A 17,066-nucleotide genomic window follows, 5' to 3' on the forward strand; every position below is an offset into this window, starting at 1 on the left:
ATGTTTGGTAAGGTGGAAGGTCAGAGAAAAAGAGGAAGACCCCCAATGAGATGGATTGGCCAAGTGGCAGCATCGATGGACTCAAGTGTGGCAACTATAGTGAGGTTGGCCCAGGATCGTTCTGCTGTATATAAGATCGCTGTGAGTCGGTTCCAACTCGATGGCACCTAACAACAACAACAAAACAAAATCTTAGAAACCTTTAGTAAGCAAATATATCAAGGTGAAGCTATATTTCTTGACACACCCTCTAGCTAGGTCCATACAATCCTGAAGGCTCTGTTTCCATTACTTCCCCTTAAAGAATTCTGTACTCTTCAATTCATATCATGCCAAAATCAGGCACCCTCAAGGACTTAAATTGCGTTCCTTTTCAATGTGCTTTGAATTAGAGGAACAAAAATAAGGGGTACAAGATCAGGGCTGTAGGATTGATGGAGTAAGGTTTCCCATGAAATTCGCATCAAACGGCTCTTAGGATCCTTGAGGAAGGAACCAGTGCACTGTAATAAAAGAAAAAAAAAAAAATTCCTCAGTACAATTTTCCTGGACTTTTTCTGACCATGTAGGTTTCAGTTTACTTAAAACTTTCTCATAATAAGCCCCCATGATTGTCCTGTGTCCTTCAAGAAAATCTATGAAGGTGACTCCTTTGGAGTCCCAAAAACCAGTCACCATAACCCTGTGAGCTGAGCTTTGAATGTAACCAAGCCGGCAGATCCCCTCGGAAGCCACTGTTTGAATTTGTTCTTGTATCGTAAGGCACCCTCCAGGACACTAAAACAAGTGTTTTGCTGAAAGAACTTGTCTGCAGTCATCCACTGATGGCAAAGACATATTTAAATGTGTTTTGTTTATAAGAACTGGAAGCCCCAGTAGCAATACTTTTTGACTTATGCTAGTACATCCACCAAATATTTCTTTCTCCTACGACAATCGTTGGAGAACGATGTCATGCTGGGTAGGGTGGAGGGTCAGAGAAGAAGAGGAAGACCCCCAACGAGATGGATCAGCCAGGTGGCATCATTGATGGACTCAATTGTGGCGGCGGTAGTGAGGTTGGCCCAGGATCGAACATTGTTTCGTTCTGCTGTGCATGGGGTCGCTATGAGTCGGTTCCAACTCGATGGCACCTGACAACAACAACAAGGACATGTAGAAGAACATGCATAGAATGCTGCTCATAATAGTCCCAAATGAAGACTAGCCTATTACCACTCAAGAGTAACATGGATGAGTAAACTTGGGTGGGCTCACACAGTAGAGAAGTATTCATCAATGAGAACAAAACTATATCACCATACAGTAATTTAGATGAAACTCACATGCATAGTACTAAGTAAAAAAAGTCAGACACATCAGAAATCCAAGGCACACAATTGGTCTCTATTTACCTGAAGCAAAAAAAGAAGAGTAAGGAAAAGGAGGGAGGATATGGAATGTGTACATAATTGTCTTCATGAACAAATGCCTCCTTTGATATGAGACTAGAACTAGATGGTGCCCAGCTACCATGACTGAATGTTTTCATAAAAAATTCTATAGAAGAATCCTGATCAAAAGGGGGAAATATAGAACAGAACTGAAAATTCTCATGGAATCCAGACTTTCTGGATCCATGGAGACTGGATAAGCCCCTGAAACTCTATTGCCCTGAGATAACCTCTAAACTTTAAACCAAACATATCTCCTGAAGTCTTCTTAAAACCAAATAACAGTTTAACTTAATTAGTAAAAAATATCTGCCTTGAGTATTGTCCTCTTTAAAGAACTGTCATTCTCGCTCTTTCTTCCTCTCTCGCTTTCTTTCTCTCTCTCTTTCTTTCTAGAAAAAGAGTCATCCACATGGAAGAGAGATTATGTTTTATTGCACAGGATCATCAGGATTGGAAAGAACAGGATTCTCTGTTGAGAGGCAGCTGATGAATCCTATAATGTCTGTCTCTTCAAGAACACCAAGACTTAGCTAAATACTGTGGAGGAAAACAGAGGTTACAGTCAATGTCACCATCTGTCTGGCTCCATTAAAATCATTCTTTTCACTCTCCAATGAGAGAGCTGGTCTACCCCTAAAGACTAGACAGGGTCGCTATGAGTCACATAACCACCACCACCACCTTGTTGATTGTTGGTAAGTGCCGTGGAGTTGGTTCCAACCCATAGTGACCCTGTACAGGGTTTCTGAGGCTGTAAATCTTTATGGGAGCAGAACGCCTCATCTTTCTCCCACAGAACCTCTGGTAGTTTTGAACTGCTGACCTTGAGGTTGGCAGCCTGACTCATAACCACTATGCTACCAGAGCTCCTTTTACTAGAGGGTTTATTGTCTGTCAATAACTCAACCCCAGGTAACCAAAGGTTTGTCATTTGAAACCCACCTAACTGCTCTGCAATCTGCTTCCATAAAATTGCAGCCACGAAACCTCTATGGAGCACAGTTCCACTCTGTAACACATGGGGTCGTCATGAGTTAGAATCTACCTTGCAGCCCACGACAACAACCATGTTAGAGATTCTGTGGCCCATAAAAGTCTGAACTATTGACTAACTGGGTCTTCGCAGAAAATGTTGGCAGATTTCTGAGCTAAGCTATCGCCCGATACCTAAACCCCCAAGCTTCCTGCTACGCTAACACTATAACAAAGGGTTCCCTACTTGTTGCTAAATGCCATCTAGTCAGTTCCAACTCATAAAGACCCTACATAGGGCTTCCAAGGAGTGGCTGGTGGGTTTGAACCACTGACTTTATGGTTAGCAGTCCATTGCTTATCCTACAGTGTCACACCAAGACCTCAAGATTCCCCATTATACTAATGCAAAGGGTTCCCTACTTAAAGATCTGTTAAAACCCTGACTACTTCCTTCCCAGCCACCTTACTTGTGAGGGGAACATTGCTTCCATTTCCCATCTCTATTGTAGTTTTCTGTCAATGAACACCAACTCCGATTCAAAATATAGCCTTTCTTGGTGCAATTGTAGAAGACTCTATGCCTAAAGATGAAGGGGAAGGTACACATGGGGGGATCTGCAGAGAAAGGAGGGCAGAAAGGGAACCCTAATCACAGTCCGTTTTAGGATTGCTTATTGCTGATCTAATAACATAAGCTTTTCCTACAATAGAGGACTGTTGTTGAAACAGTTAAAATACTGTTTCTCCCAAGGAGCATCTGGTGGATTAGAACTACTGAACTTTCAGTTAGCAGCCCAACTGCGCCACCAGCATGCCTATGTGTGTGTACACGTGCACACACATACACATTCACATGAGCGTCACTGGCTTTTCTTCTCTACAGAGTCCAGCCTAAGATGTCCCAGAGAAACTCACCATGTCCCGTGCAGTACCTCCACCTGCCTTTGAAATTACCATCAAGAGAACACCAGGCATAGTCACTGTGGACCGAGATGCAGTTGTAGTAGATTGTGTCCCCATAGACAAATGGAAAGATGCAGGTACCATTTAGAAATTCTGGAAAAGAGAATACATGTGATTTGACTTTGTCACTGGGATGATCGGTATCATGTATGCTCACCCTTTCCTCCCCCACCCCGTCTGCATGTCCTCGGTCTCACAAAAGACACCTTATTTCATCCCAGAGCTGGAAACAGCCTGGAGTTTCTAAGTTCCTTTTAATATAGATGCATTTTTGAGGTCAAATTCACATCAAATGAAATGAACCATTTTCAAAGTGTACAATTATGTGAACTTTAGTACATTTGCAATTTGTGCACAACTATCACCTCTAACTATTCCCACAACATTTGCATCACCCCCAAAGGGAAACCCTGTACCCATGTTAAGTGACCATGTTCCATCCATCCACTCCCCCAAGCAGGTGGCAACCACTAATCTACTGTCTGTCTCTGTGGATGTACCTCTCCTGGACATTTCATATAAATGGAGTTTTGATGACTAAGTGGACACTTGGATGACTAAGGCATGCCTGACCCAAGCCATGGTCTTTCCAGTCACTTCATATATGTGCAAAAGCTGGATGATGAAAAAGGAAGACCTTTGAATGGCAGTGTTGCTGAAGAATGTTGAATACACGATGTTGTTTTTGTTAAGTTCCATTGTTGTTGTTGTTGTTAAACTCTGCACAGGGTTTCTGAGGCTGTAAATCTTTTTTTTTTTGGAGGCGATAAATATCTTTATTGTCTTCATTGTAGTGGTGATTTCTCGAGTATGTTATTATTGTTTTTAAGTGCTGTGAAGTAGTGGAGTAGGTTCCAACCCATTGCAACCCTGTACAGGGTTTCCAGACAGTGGCTGGTGAACTTGAACCATTGACCTTGTGGTTCAAACAAACCAGAGCATTAACCCACAGCACTACATATGCATACCAAAATTCATTAAATTGTACTCTTTTATTATGTATAATTTCTTGTATATCTGTTAAAATAAAACTGAAAACAATTTTTAGACACTAGACAGCCCTTAAAATATCTTAACCAGGGAAATGGCAAGGCCAGTTTTGCCTTTTAGGAGTTTATAATATATCCCTTGTTTCTAAATTAGACAATGAAGCATAGGGGAATGGTGATGTATATGAAAAGATAAACTATTAAAATAAGAATGGCCTTTTCTGGTCTATGTTTAACTATTACTGTGCACATGGAATCTTCTTGTCATCTTTTTTATGTTTTACTATATTGAAGAGGACTCCTAGTATGGTGCTGCAGGATAAGCATTGGGCTGTGAACCACAAGGTCGACAGTTCAAATCCACCCACCAGATGCTCCTTGGAAACCCTGTGCAGTATTGCTTCATAGTGAGACCTTGTAACAGGAGAACAGTCCCACAGGGGTTTCTAGGCTGTCATCGGCATAGGAGTAGAGCACCAGATCTTTCTCCTGTCAAGTTGCTGGGTGGGTTTGAACCACCAACCTTCCAGGTAGCTGCTGAGTGCTTAACTGCTGCACTACCATGGCTCCTGATTATTGTTCTCGCCACTGCTGTCAAGTCAGTTCAGACTCAGAGCGACCCTACAGGACAGAAGAACTGCTGCTTAGGTTTTCTGAGACTGTAAATCTTTATGAGAGCAAACAGTCTCATCTTTCTCCCCAGAAGCAGCTGGTGGGTTTGAACCGTATCTCTTGCAATTAGTACTCCAACGCTTAACCTACTATGCCACCATGGCTCCTACCATTGCCCTTAAAAACCCAGCCCAAACCACTGTCATCAAACCAATTCTGACTCATAGTGACCCTGTATAAGGTTTCCAAGGCTGTAAATCTTGACCAGAGCAGAAAGCCTCCTCTCTATCTTGAGGAGCAGCTGGTGGGTTTGAACTGCTGACCTTGTGGTTAGCAGTCCAGCACTTATTCTACAGCATCACAAGGGCCCCTTACCATTGTCCTCATTGATGTTGTTGCTAAGTACCATCAAGTCATTTCCAACTCATAGCAACCCTATACAGGGTTTCCAAGGAGTGGCTGGTGAGTTTGAACTGCAGCCCTCGTGATTCAAACCAACCTTGCAGTCCAGTGCTTATCCTACAGCATCACACCAGGACTCCATTGCTCTTTGGATAAGGCAAACAACTTTGAAATGGCTGTTGATGCTTTTCTTGATCTAGTTCTTAATATTGGACCACTTCTCTCTGTTTTCTCTGGGTTCTTTATATTCAAATCTTGAAGTACCTCAAATGTGCCACCATCTTTCTTGCCTGAGAGATCTGGAGACATGGTCCATATTGCTTGGCAAAGAACTCCACATCCCCTTGACCTTTTTATGTTCATTAAATATGAATTTCCATGGAACTTTCCTGAACACCCAGACTAGGTTAGAACCACTTGTATTGAATATTGAACTTCTTTATGGCTTCCCTTCCCTCATATTTATTTAATATGCAACTACTTGCTCAAAGTCTTCCCCATTCATCAGAAATGACCACATAAATTCCATTCAGAGCTAGACCCACAGGCTCAACCCCTACACCAGATTTTCCCAAGCAGGTTCTGACCCATATAAGAGTAGAAGTGTGCTCCATAGGGTTTTTATTATTATTATTATTATTGGTGTGGGTAACAGTTTGCAGAGAGAATTAGCTTCCCATTTAAATATGTATGTACATTTTGTTTGGTGACATTAGTTGCAATTCCCACAATGGAATGGCGCTCTTCCTACTTCCTCCCTGCATTTCCTGTTTCTATTCATCTGTCCTTCTTTCCTGCCCCTTCCTGATGTACGAGCTTTGTTTTTGGATAAACGCTGTCCTTTTGGTCTCCTAGAGTTGATTATTCTGTGGAGTACACATAGGTCACCTTATAGGCCTGTCTGTTGTTTGGCTGAAAGGTGATCTCTGGGAGTGGGTTTAGGTCCAGGTTTGAAGAGTGTATAAGGGACACAGTCTATGGGGTTCCACCAGTCTCTGTCTGATCAGTACATTTGGTCTTTTTTATGATTTTAAAAAATTATTTAAATTTTCATTTTACATTTATTCTCTCATTCTGTCCAGGACCTTCTGTGGTCCTTATCAGAGCAGTCAGTAGTGGGAGTCGGGCACCATCTAGTTCTTCTGGTCTCAGGGTAGTGGAGGCTGTGTTTTGTGTGGCTTGGTCATCCTCATTCCTTGAGCTCTATGACGTTTTCAATGGTTGGTTTTTTAAAGCAGATCACCAGGCTTTCTTCTGAGGTGTCTCTGGGTGGAATCAAACCTCCAACCTTTCAGTTAGTAGATGAGTATGGTAACCATTCACATCACCCAGCGAGGTTCCTGCTTACTCTGTTTCCTTCTAAGGCTAGCTTTGATCTCCAGAACCTGACCCTATTCTGTTGACCACTCAGCTTTGGTTTATTGTTGTTAGGTGCCATTGAGTTGGTACCGACTTATAGTGACAACAGAACGAAGCACTGCCCGATCCTGGGCCAAACTCACAATTGTTGCCATGCTTGAGCCCATGCACTCAACAAATCATAGACACAATAATGAAACTGCCTTCTTTTTGACTCCGAAACAAAGAGGCTGGTGGGGACCAACTCCAATCTAGGGGGTTCAACTCAAAGCAAGCAATTGGTGATTTAAATGTCTTAAAATCACTCAAACCTCTGAAATGGTCTTTAAATTTTCAATCCTAAACTATCCCCTGGTGTCTTCGGTGAATAAAAAACACTGTTCATCTTAATAAGTTTGACGATCTCAGTATTGTGCTCCTTCAAACAATTGTCTCTGTGAGATCAAATTGACGATGGCAACTCCAAAGGTTAAATGACCAACTTAAAGGCTGCAAGTTTAAGTCACGGTGGCGGGATAATTCAGAGAAGAATAGTATGGAAATATGATGTTGGCACAACCTGAAGAATGTAATCAGCGTCACTGAGTTATACATACAGAAACTGTTAAAATGGTGTATAAATGTGTATATTTTAGCCAAATTTAAAAACTAGTCAATCAACAGATTTGTAACCAAAGTTCCTTTATCACTAACTTGACTGTATCTCCCACCTTTAGAGGAAAAGCTGCTTATGATGAGCACATATTTCTCTCATAATTAACTTTTTAACTTTATAAACAGATGCAAAAGATGGCATGTATGATTCTGTTTATATAAAATATCCAGAAAAGACAAATCTATAGAGACAACAAGTAGATTCATGGTTGCCTGGGGCTTGTAGTGAGAACATAGAGTGGACACGAGGGATCTTTTGGGGGTAACAGAAATGTTCTAAAATTTGAATTTACTAAAAAACATGAACTGTACAATTAAAATAGTCACATTTCATGGCATGTAGATTATACTCCGATAGAGCTTCTAAAAATAACAACAAATTCCATACTACAGAATTTAGTTCCAATAGAGAAGAGATTGCTTTTCTTGGAGAGGAAGGAGTACAAATTAGTAAGAAAGAATTAGAGCAAGATTCTCTTGAAAGGGTGAAAGTGAACGGAGTCTTGGCATATTCTTAAGAAAGTGTATGACTGCCTTGATTGAGCATTGTGCTCTTTCAAAGAAATATCTGTGTGAGATCAAGTTGGCAACTCGAAAGTTTAGAGGAGAAGCATAGAGGCAGTGAGTTTAAGTTGGTGGTGCTGGAACAATTTGGCAAAGGATGGTGAGAATGTTTGCACAATGAAAATGTAAGCATGAGCAAGAAAGGTCTGTAAAGGAAAGAGTAAAGTAGCAGAAAAGGGAAGAAATATTCAGGAATAGGATATTGTTGAATAGGTCTTGGTTAACGTCTGAGATGCCGACAAATAAACAGATGCCTTCCTACCTTGAACTGGAGGGTGTAAATGAGCAATCAATTCTGAAAGAGAAAATCAGATAAATTTTAGATTTTTGAATTTTAGATCCATAAATTGCCGCTGCTGTTATTGGTTTCTGTTGTCCATTCTGACCCATAGGCAAGATCACAGCATAGGATAACTGGGATAAGGTTACCCACGGACATTCTCATAGGACAGCCCTTGTGATCCTCAAGGAATGCGCAGACGCATTGTAGTGATGGGGGGAAGTTTCCTCAGCACAACTTTGCTGGCCTTTTCTCATCAATGCCGTTTTCCATTTTCTTCAAATGTCCTCATAATGACCCCCTGCGATTGTCCTGTGTCCTTTGAGAAAACCTATCAAGATGACACCTTTGGGAACCCAAAAACCAGTCACTATAACCTTCTGCCACCACTCCTCTGTCACTTTGTCGTACTGTGGTGACTTGTGTGTTGATGCGATTCTGGAAGCTACACCATGGATATTTTGCTCCAAACCCATCAACACTCATGGAAGCAGCATTCAAGAAATCAAACAATGCATTATTGCATGGGGCAAATCTGCTGTCCAAGACCTCTTTAAAATGTTCAAGAGCAAAGACGTCAGTCTGAGGACTAAGGTATACCTGACCTAAGCCATGGTGTTTGCAATAACCTTATATGCATATAAGAGTTGGACAGTGAATAAGGAAGATCATCGAACAATTGATGATGCATTGCAGTTATGGTGTTGGAGGAGAATATTAAAAGTATCAAGGACTGCCAAAAGAACAAAGCAATCTGGGTTGGAAGTATAACCAGAATGTTCCTTGGGAGCAAGGTTGACCAGACTACATCTCTCACACTTGGGATGTATTATCAGGAGGGACCAGCCTTTGAAGAAGGATATCATGTTTGGTAAAGTGGAAGGTCAGAATAAAAGAGGAAGACCCCAACAAGATGGATCGACACAGTGGCAGCCGCAATGGGCTCAAACATAGCACCGATTTTGAGGTTGGCACAGGACCAGACAGTGTTTTGTTCTGTTGTACACATGAGTCAGATTCTCTATAAGTTGATATCGACTCAATGGCATCTAATAACAACAGCTAAAATAACCTTCTGAGCTGACCTCTGTGCCTTGAATGTAGCTGGTTCAGCAGATCCCCTCAGAAACCATTTTTCTGATGGGACCTTCAGGAGGGCTAAGATATGTGTTAGAGAACTTGTCTGCAGCCATCCACTGATTACAGAGACATGCTTAGACATGTCTTTTTGGTAATAAATCTGTGCATGGATGAACTTGAACCCTTAATAACAATGCCTTTTACTTACTCTTGTGTTTTTAGGACAACAGCAAAATGTCAACATCCCCCATCAGGTTCGTTTATGCTTTTCCCAGTGATAGTGCCCCCACTTTGCCAACACCAGGGCTAATAATATTTATAACCTTTCATCTCTCCTGCCTTTGATCTTCACAACTTTCCCACTTTCCAGGTGAAAGATCAGGGAGAGATTTTCGCAGAACAGGGATGGCCACACCACCAGAGGAATGTCAGTGAAAACAGAGCCTATGGCAAGCACTGAAATCGCACCCCTATCTAAGCACCTGACACCCATCTTTTTGAAACTTTGACATTATGTTGTTGTTAAGTGCCATCAAGTACTTTCGGATTCACAGTGGCCCTGGATAGGGTTTCCCGGGAGCGGCTGGTAAATTTCAGCCACCGACCTTGCCGTCCAGCGCTTTATCTTACAGCGCCACAACTGTATCCACTGAAAAGGATCACTCAGGCCTGTGAATCTCTTACTTCACACATGAGGGCACACCAGGAAAAAGCCAGTGGCACCTTCTGTGCTTTCACTGATGAAAATTAAGTTCTGATGGGCTTATTAAAGGCATTGTTTTCAGTTCCTTTTCTTTCTACACTCAGCAGAGCAAGATCACATCCATCCAAACAAATCCCCAACCACCACCACCACCGAGTCCATTCCGCCTCACAGCGACCCCATGGGACCGAGTAGAACTGTTCCTTGGCTCTCTGAGGCTGTAAATCTTTATGGGAGCAGATATTATTATTATTATTATTAAGTGCCTTCGAGTCGGTTCCGACCCATAGCGACCCTGTACAGGGTTTACGAGGGTGTAAATCCTTACGGGAGTAGAAAGCCTCATCTTTCTCCCGCGGAGCAGCTGGTAGTTTTGAACCGCTGACCTTAAGGTTCGCAGCCCGATTCAAGATAGCCTCGTCTTTCTCCCTCAGTGGTGGGTTTGAATCACAAACCTTTTGGTTAGCAGCCCACAGCGTAACCCACTGAGCCACCAGGGCTCCTTACTTAACCCATGGAGGCTTTTGAATACGATTTTGCTGAATGATCTCTCAGAGCTGGCCGTGGAAGCTAAAAATGGCTCATAGAAACTGCTCAGTGGCGCCCCCTAGGGCACGTGTCATACCTTACTCACCTTAGATCTGCCCCTGCTCCCAGGCAGGTCTGACTCCAGACATTCTTGTATCATCCATGGACTCAAAGCAACCCTATGTGACAAAGTAAAACTGCCCTATAGGGTTTCCTAGGCTGTGATCTTTACCGGTCTTTCTTCAACAGAATCACTGAGTGGATTGGAACTAGTAACCGAAATTAATGTTGTGAAACCAGGGCTTCACCAAAAAATCAAACCCACTGCCTGGAGTTTGTTCCAATTTATACAGACCCTGTAGAACAGGATAGAACCGCTCCATAGGGTTTCTTTGTAGAGACAGACTGACACATCTTTCTCACTCAGAGCGACTGATGGTTTCGAGCTGCTGACATTTCAGTTAGCCCAGTGCTTCCCCGCTTTACCACCAGGGCTCCCAAAGGCAGAAGTAAGCAGAGATGGGGGAAGAGAGCTGCCAAACCAAATGAAGATCACCAAGAAGCAGACCCTCAGAGTAGACAAGCACCCTCCCCTAGAGACGGCACCCTAAATTCGAACTTCTAGCCTCTTAAACTGTGAGAAAGTAAAGTTCTGTTTGTTAAAGTCACCCCTTGTGGTATCCAACACACTTAACTACACACCTTGGAGAATTTTCCAAAACAATTCATGACAAGCTTCCCCTAGTCCCAAAGATTATTGTTACCATTATATAGATGAAAAGACTGAGGCACAACGAAAGACTATGAGAGCCAGACCTGAACGGGATTGCCTTGATTTTCCAGGTCGAGGTGCAATCTGGCCGATTTTCTCTCTCTCCTTCGGTCACTGGGAATATTTACAATTTCCTTCTCTGCCAGGTTTCTGCTTTAAATGGGTTCCGTCTATTTCAGGTCTCACAGAACTTGCTCGTGTTCATCCAACCAGCAAGATGAAGAACCAGGATTGGAAGCCAGGTTTTTCCAAGTTTCCTAATGGGTACCAATCCCGCTCTATCTTGGAACGATATCATATACAGTGGACTGGGTTTCTTTTCTGCCTCATTCTCCAACAAGCTCTGCCTCCTAGGTCTTCCCTTGTTCCTCTGCCATCTCCTGCCCCCTTCTCTTGCCCACCTGATGCCTTACCTGAGTTCACTCCATACAGGCAGAGAGCCAGGGACACCCAGCCTTCTAGATTTCCCATGAGCTCTGAGTGCCTCCAGTCAGCAAGCGTGCAACAACACTGCTTGCAGTTTTATACCCTCCCGTTCCTGCCCTCCTACTCCACTCTCCCTCGCCTCATCGGTGACTTTTTTTTTGTTGTTCCCCGAGACTTTCAATCTCAGGAAAATCTTTCTTAGTAAGGTACAATGCTTACACTGGGCTGGCTGATTGACATGTTGTTGGTTCGATGTAGCCATCTGCTTCCATAAAGCTTGACAGCCTTGGAAACCCCAGGAAGCACTTCTACTCTGTCCTAGAGGGTTGTTATGAGTCGAAATCCACTTGACGGGACACAGGAGGTAACCAAAAGGTTGACAGTTCAAATCTACCCAGTGGCACCGTGGTGAAGATTGCAGCCAAGAACAACCAATGGGACGTTTCTATTCTGTAGCGTGCAGGGTCTCCGAAGTCACAAATCAACAACAAAAACAAAATCAACAAGGAAAGGAAGGAAGGAGAGAGGGAGAAAAAAAGAGAGGAACAGAGGAACAAAAAGAAAGGACACAAGAAGAAAGGAAGTTGAATTTGAATTTCAGATTAACAATAAATTTTTTTTAGTATAAAAGTATGTGCCATTCCAAGGGCCCTGGTGGCACGATGGCTAAGTGCTGTCCTGTAGGGTCACCATGAGTTGGAATAGGCCCCATGGCAATGGTCTGTCATTCCCAGCATGCGTCATAGCACCAACCTGCTGTCCTGCAGTCAATTCTGAATCATAGCGACTCTACGTCAGAATAGAACTGTTCCATGGGGTCCCCAAGACTGCAAGTCTTTATAGACTGTCTCCTTTTCCCCCTGGTGGAGTGGCTGGTAAATTCAAACCCACAACCTTTAATTTAGCAGCCTGCTGCTTAATCAACTGCACCACCCAGAGTCCTTCTCATTAGCCATTTACTGCAAAGCGAAACCACAATGAGATACCACTTCACACTCTTTAAAATGGCAATCGTCAAAAATCCTTGAAAAGCCCAATGGAAACCCAGGGGGTTGCCATGAGTAGAAAGAAATCAACTCACTGGCAGCTGGAGAGGAGGGGAGGATGAAATTAGTCTAGCTGTGTAAAAGAGAAGGTCATACTAACCCCAAAGGCAGAACTTACATCATTTCTGTCACTAGCCAAGTGACTTTGGAAAGTTACTTTTTCTTTCTAAGATTCCATATCAGATCTCCCAAATGTTCGGACACCCCATTTGAGATCTCAGGGGATACTTCCGCTAGTGCTCTTAATTTAAATGTAAAGACTTCCAAAGATAATGCAAGGTTAGATCCTTGAATACTGACAAAGTTGGGGTCAGAGTGATAAATATGGTCAGAGTTGGCCAGGCATGGTCACCCCACACTGCACTCTAAAGGCATGACCAGGACACTCTGAAAGGGACACTTTATCCTCTGATGTAACCTCAAAGAAACCACTCTTCCCCTCTCTTGCTCACCTGTGTCATTATGCCCCAAGCACTGGACCAACTGAAATAAAAATCATTTTTAGAACCAAATATCTTGACGAAATACCATGATGTCTCTGAGGACTGGGGATGAAAGATAAAACTTGCCCCAGGTCACAAATCTTGTGGATTGCTGAGTCCAACTTGGTGCCCTCTAGTATTCTTAAACTCATAACAACCCCATGTCCAACAGAACAGAACACTGCCCCGTTCTGTGCCGTCTTCTGCTTGAATCCATTGGTGCCACCATGCTGTCGGTCCATCTCATTGAAGGATTTCCTCTTTTTCACTGACCCTCCTCTTTACCAAGCATAATGTCCTCCTCCAGGGACTGGTCCATCCTGATAACATGTCCAAAGTACATGAGACAAAAGTCTCACCATCCATGCGTCTAAGGAGCATTCTGGTTGTACTTCTTCTAAGACAAATTGATTTGTTCTGGCAGCTCATGGCCTTTGACAACATCACAAAAGCATCAGTTCTTCTCTGGTCCTCCTTATTCATTGTCCAGAGTTCACATGCATAGGAGGAGACTGAAAACACCATGGCTTGGGTCAGGAGCACCTTAATCCTCAAAGTGTCACCTTCGCTTTTAAACACTTTTAAGAGGCCTTTTGCAGTACATTTGCCTAATGCAAATACATGGTTTAATTTCTTGACTGCTGCTTCCTTGGAAGTGGATTATGAATCCAGGTCAAATGAATACCACTGCTTAGAGGGAAACAGACAATGAAGCAGCCATGGTCCTGCAATGAGTTAAGCATCGGATGGCTAATTGAAAATTTGACTGTTTTAACCCACCAGTCATGCTAAGAGAGAAAGATAAAGCAGTTGGCTTCTGTAAAGGTTTACAGCCTCAGAACCCCTTATAGGAAGCAGTCCTACTCTGTCTTATAAAGTCTCTGTGAGTCAGAATCGACTCAACACAGTGGGTTTCATTTGTTTATTGGTAACGATGTCAGCAGAGAGGGGATATGTGGGACTCAGTTTCTTAGGACATCAGAAACCTTCAGCCTGTCACTGGACCTTCATATTTGGGTTCATCAGCCCCTGCAACCACATGATTTAAGAGAAGCCTCTAGCCTGCCATCTGACCCTTGGGTTTGAGACTTACCAGTCTCCACAGTTGTGAGAGCCATTTCCTTGAAATAAATCTATCCATCCATCTGGCCGTCCATCTATCTATCTATCTATCTATCTATCTATCTATCTATCTATCTATCGTCCTGGTGTTATGCTGTAGATTAATGTACCAGACTGCAAAGCCGTTTGAGCTGCAAGGTCAGCCATTCAAGCTCACCAGCTGCTCCTTAGAAACCCTATACAGGGTCACTATGGGTCGGAACCGACTTGACGGCACTTAACAACTACCTACCTATCTATCTATCTATCTATCTATCTATCTATCTATCTATCTATCTATCTATCTATCTATATCTATCTTTACATATATGCTTCACTGGTTTTGCTCCTCCACCAAATCCAGCCTAAGACATCAGCTTTGGCGTGCATATGAGGCAATCGAAAAGACCAATCAAATCTTTTGTCATCAAAGTGATGACAAAGAGAGGACCAGAGATGTTATCGTTCACTAGCACACTGAAAAGTATTGATGAGAAAGGGGATGGGCATTTAGGGGTCAGAAACTCCTGGGTTTGAATTTGGTCAACTGACTTAACCTATTCCAACTTGGTTTTCCACATTCATAAAATCAAAACGCCAAACCCACTGTCCCTGAGTCCCTTCTTACTCATAGCAGCCCAATAGGAGGGAGTAGGAGCCCCCTCCCCATGGATCCCAAGGCAGTAAATCGTTCTTCCTCAGAGCGGCTGGTAGATTCAAACCACCAACCTTGCAGCCAGCCACTGAATGCTAGACCAGTGCGCCACTCAAACTCCTATATCCATAAATTATGGATCATCAAAACAAGCTTGGTTTTTCCTCTTTTAATCTGCTTTATCCTGTCATCTTTTTTCTTCTTCTTTTTTCTCTCAATGACTGCTTGTTTTGGAAGCAGATCACCAGATCTTTCTTTCAAGGCACCTTTAGATGGACTTGAACCTCTGACCTTTCAGTTAGCAGCCAAGTGTGTTAACCATTTGCACCATCTGGGGATTCTATTGTCAGATCATCTACCTGATTCCATGGGTCACAATAGAGATATTCTCAACTCCCTTCTCATCCAGAGTATCTCCAATCTTGCAGACATTTCTATGGACTTTAGTATTGAAATTTATCCAGAATCTAGTCCTTTTCCACTTCTTCTAATGCTTTGTTCCAACCACCAGCATTCTTCTGTGACTGTTTGCCATAGAGTCTTATTCTGGTTCCTAGTCCTGTATGTGTGACCTTGATCGCAAGGTGAACGGCTCCAACTTACCAGGCGCTCCTCGGAAACCCCATATCGGGTGACTACTGACTCGACAGCCCTTAGCAACAACAAATCCTTGACAGAGGAGTCCTGGTGGCACAATGGGATAAGCATTGGTCTGCTAACTGAAAGGTCCATGGTTCAAACCCACTAGTTGCTCCAAGGGAGATGTGACTGATTCTGTAAATATTGCAGCTCTTCACACAATACAAAAGGCATCTTAATTAGCTTAGTGATGTTCGTTTCTCAACTTGTTTTAAAATGTTGTAAGTATAGTTCTCTGCATAGTGATTGGGGTCTTAACTAGCAAGCGATCATCCAAGTATAGTGGGCTCCATTTCAGATAAGACCAAGATGGCTTGTGTGATTCTCCCCACAGCCACCAGAGGGCGCTCATGCACCGCAGCTCCACACCTAGGGAGCTACCGGGAAGAGAACCAAAAGAGAGGGCCTGGAACTCCGGCCTCCTATGGCCACTCATACTTGCTAGTTGCACGCAGGGATGTCTCAAGGTAGGATGGGGAGAGACCCGTCATCTTCAAGTGGGAGAAAGTATGGGAAAGACACAGAGGTAACATTACAACTGTTTTCACTAATGGTGATGCTGTTAACTGCTGTTGCGTTGACCCCCCGACTCATGCTGTTGAATTGACCCCCGACTCCATGCATAACGGAATCTGACCATTGTGATCCATAGGTTTTCACCAGACCTTTCTTCCTGGTGTTAGTCTGGAAGCGCAGCTGAAAGCTGTTCAGTATCGGTTACCCGAGTCCGGAGCGGTGGTGTATGAGCGCCCCCTGGTGGCCGTAAGTCATCAAAACAGTCATCTGGGCATCTCTGTTTCTCCCGGTCTGGTGCCGGGCCCCTGAACCACCCACAACTTCCATCTGCCCACTTTGGGCACGTCAGTATGACACTAGTAAAAACAAAAAAAAAAAAACCCGCACTATATTTAAGTTATTTTCTGTCAGGTACTTGATTTGGAAGGATTCCAAAAAAAGTCTAACAGTTGAAATTGTTTTTAAATTTTTGTTGATTTTTCTTTGTTGTTGTTTGTTAAAAACCATCTAGCCATTCCGACTCATAGGGGACCCGTATAGGGTTTCCAAGGAGTGGCTGGTGAGTTTGAACCGCCGTCCTTGAAGTTCAAACCGACTCAGCGGTCCAGTGTGCTACATCTGGTAATCATTAAAGAGGGTCCCCTGGTGGCACAGAGGCTAAGCTTTGAGCTGCTAACCAAAAGATTGATAGTTCAAACCCACTTGTTGTTGTTGTTGTTAGGTGCCATCAAGTCGGTACCGACTCATAGCGACCTTATGCACAGCAGAACGAAACACTGCCTGATCCTGAGTCAACCTCACTACTGTTGCCACGCTTGAGTCCATCGATGCTGCCACTTGGCCAATCCATCTCGTTGGGGGTCTTCCTCTTTTTCTCTGACCCT

At 43.3% G+C, this 17,066-nt stretch overlaps 1 pseudogene; it reads left to right on the top strand.

The window, feature by feature from the left end:
- Window positions 1-3,327: 3,327 nt before the first annotated feature.
- LOC102839354 overlaps window positions 3,328-17,066 on the top strand; it is an 18,271-nt pseudogene continuing 4,532 nt past the window's right edge.

Source organism: Chrysochloris asiatica, unplaced genomic scaffold (assembly GCF_000296735.1).
Source record: "Chrysochloris asiatica unplaced genomic scaffold, ChrAsi1.0 scaffold00116, whole genome shotgun sequence".
NCBI classification, from domain to species: domain Eukaryota; kingdom Metazoa; phylum Chordata; class Mammalia; order Afrosoricida; family Chrysochloridae; genus Chrysochloris; species Chrysochloris asiatica.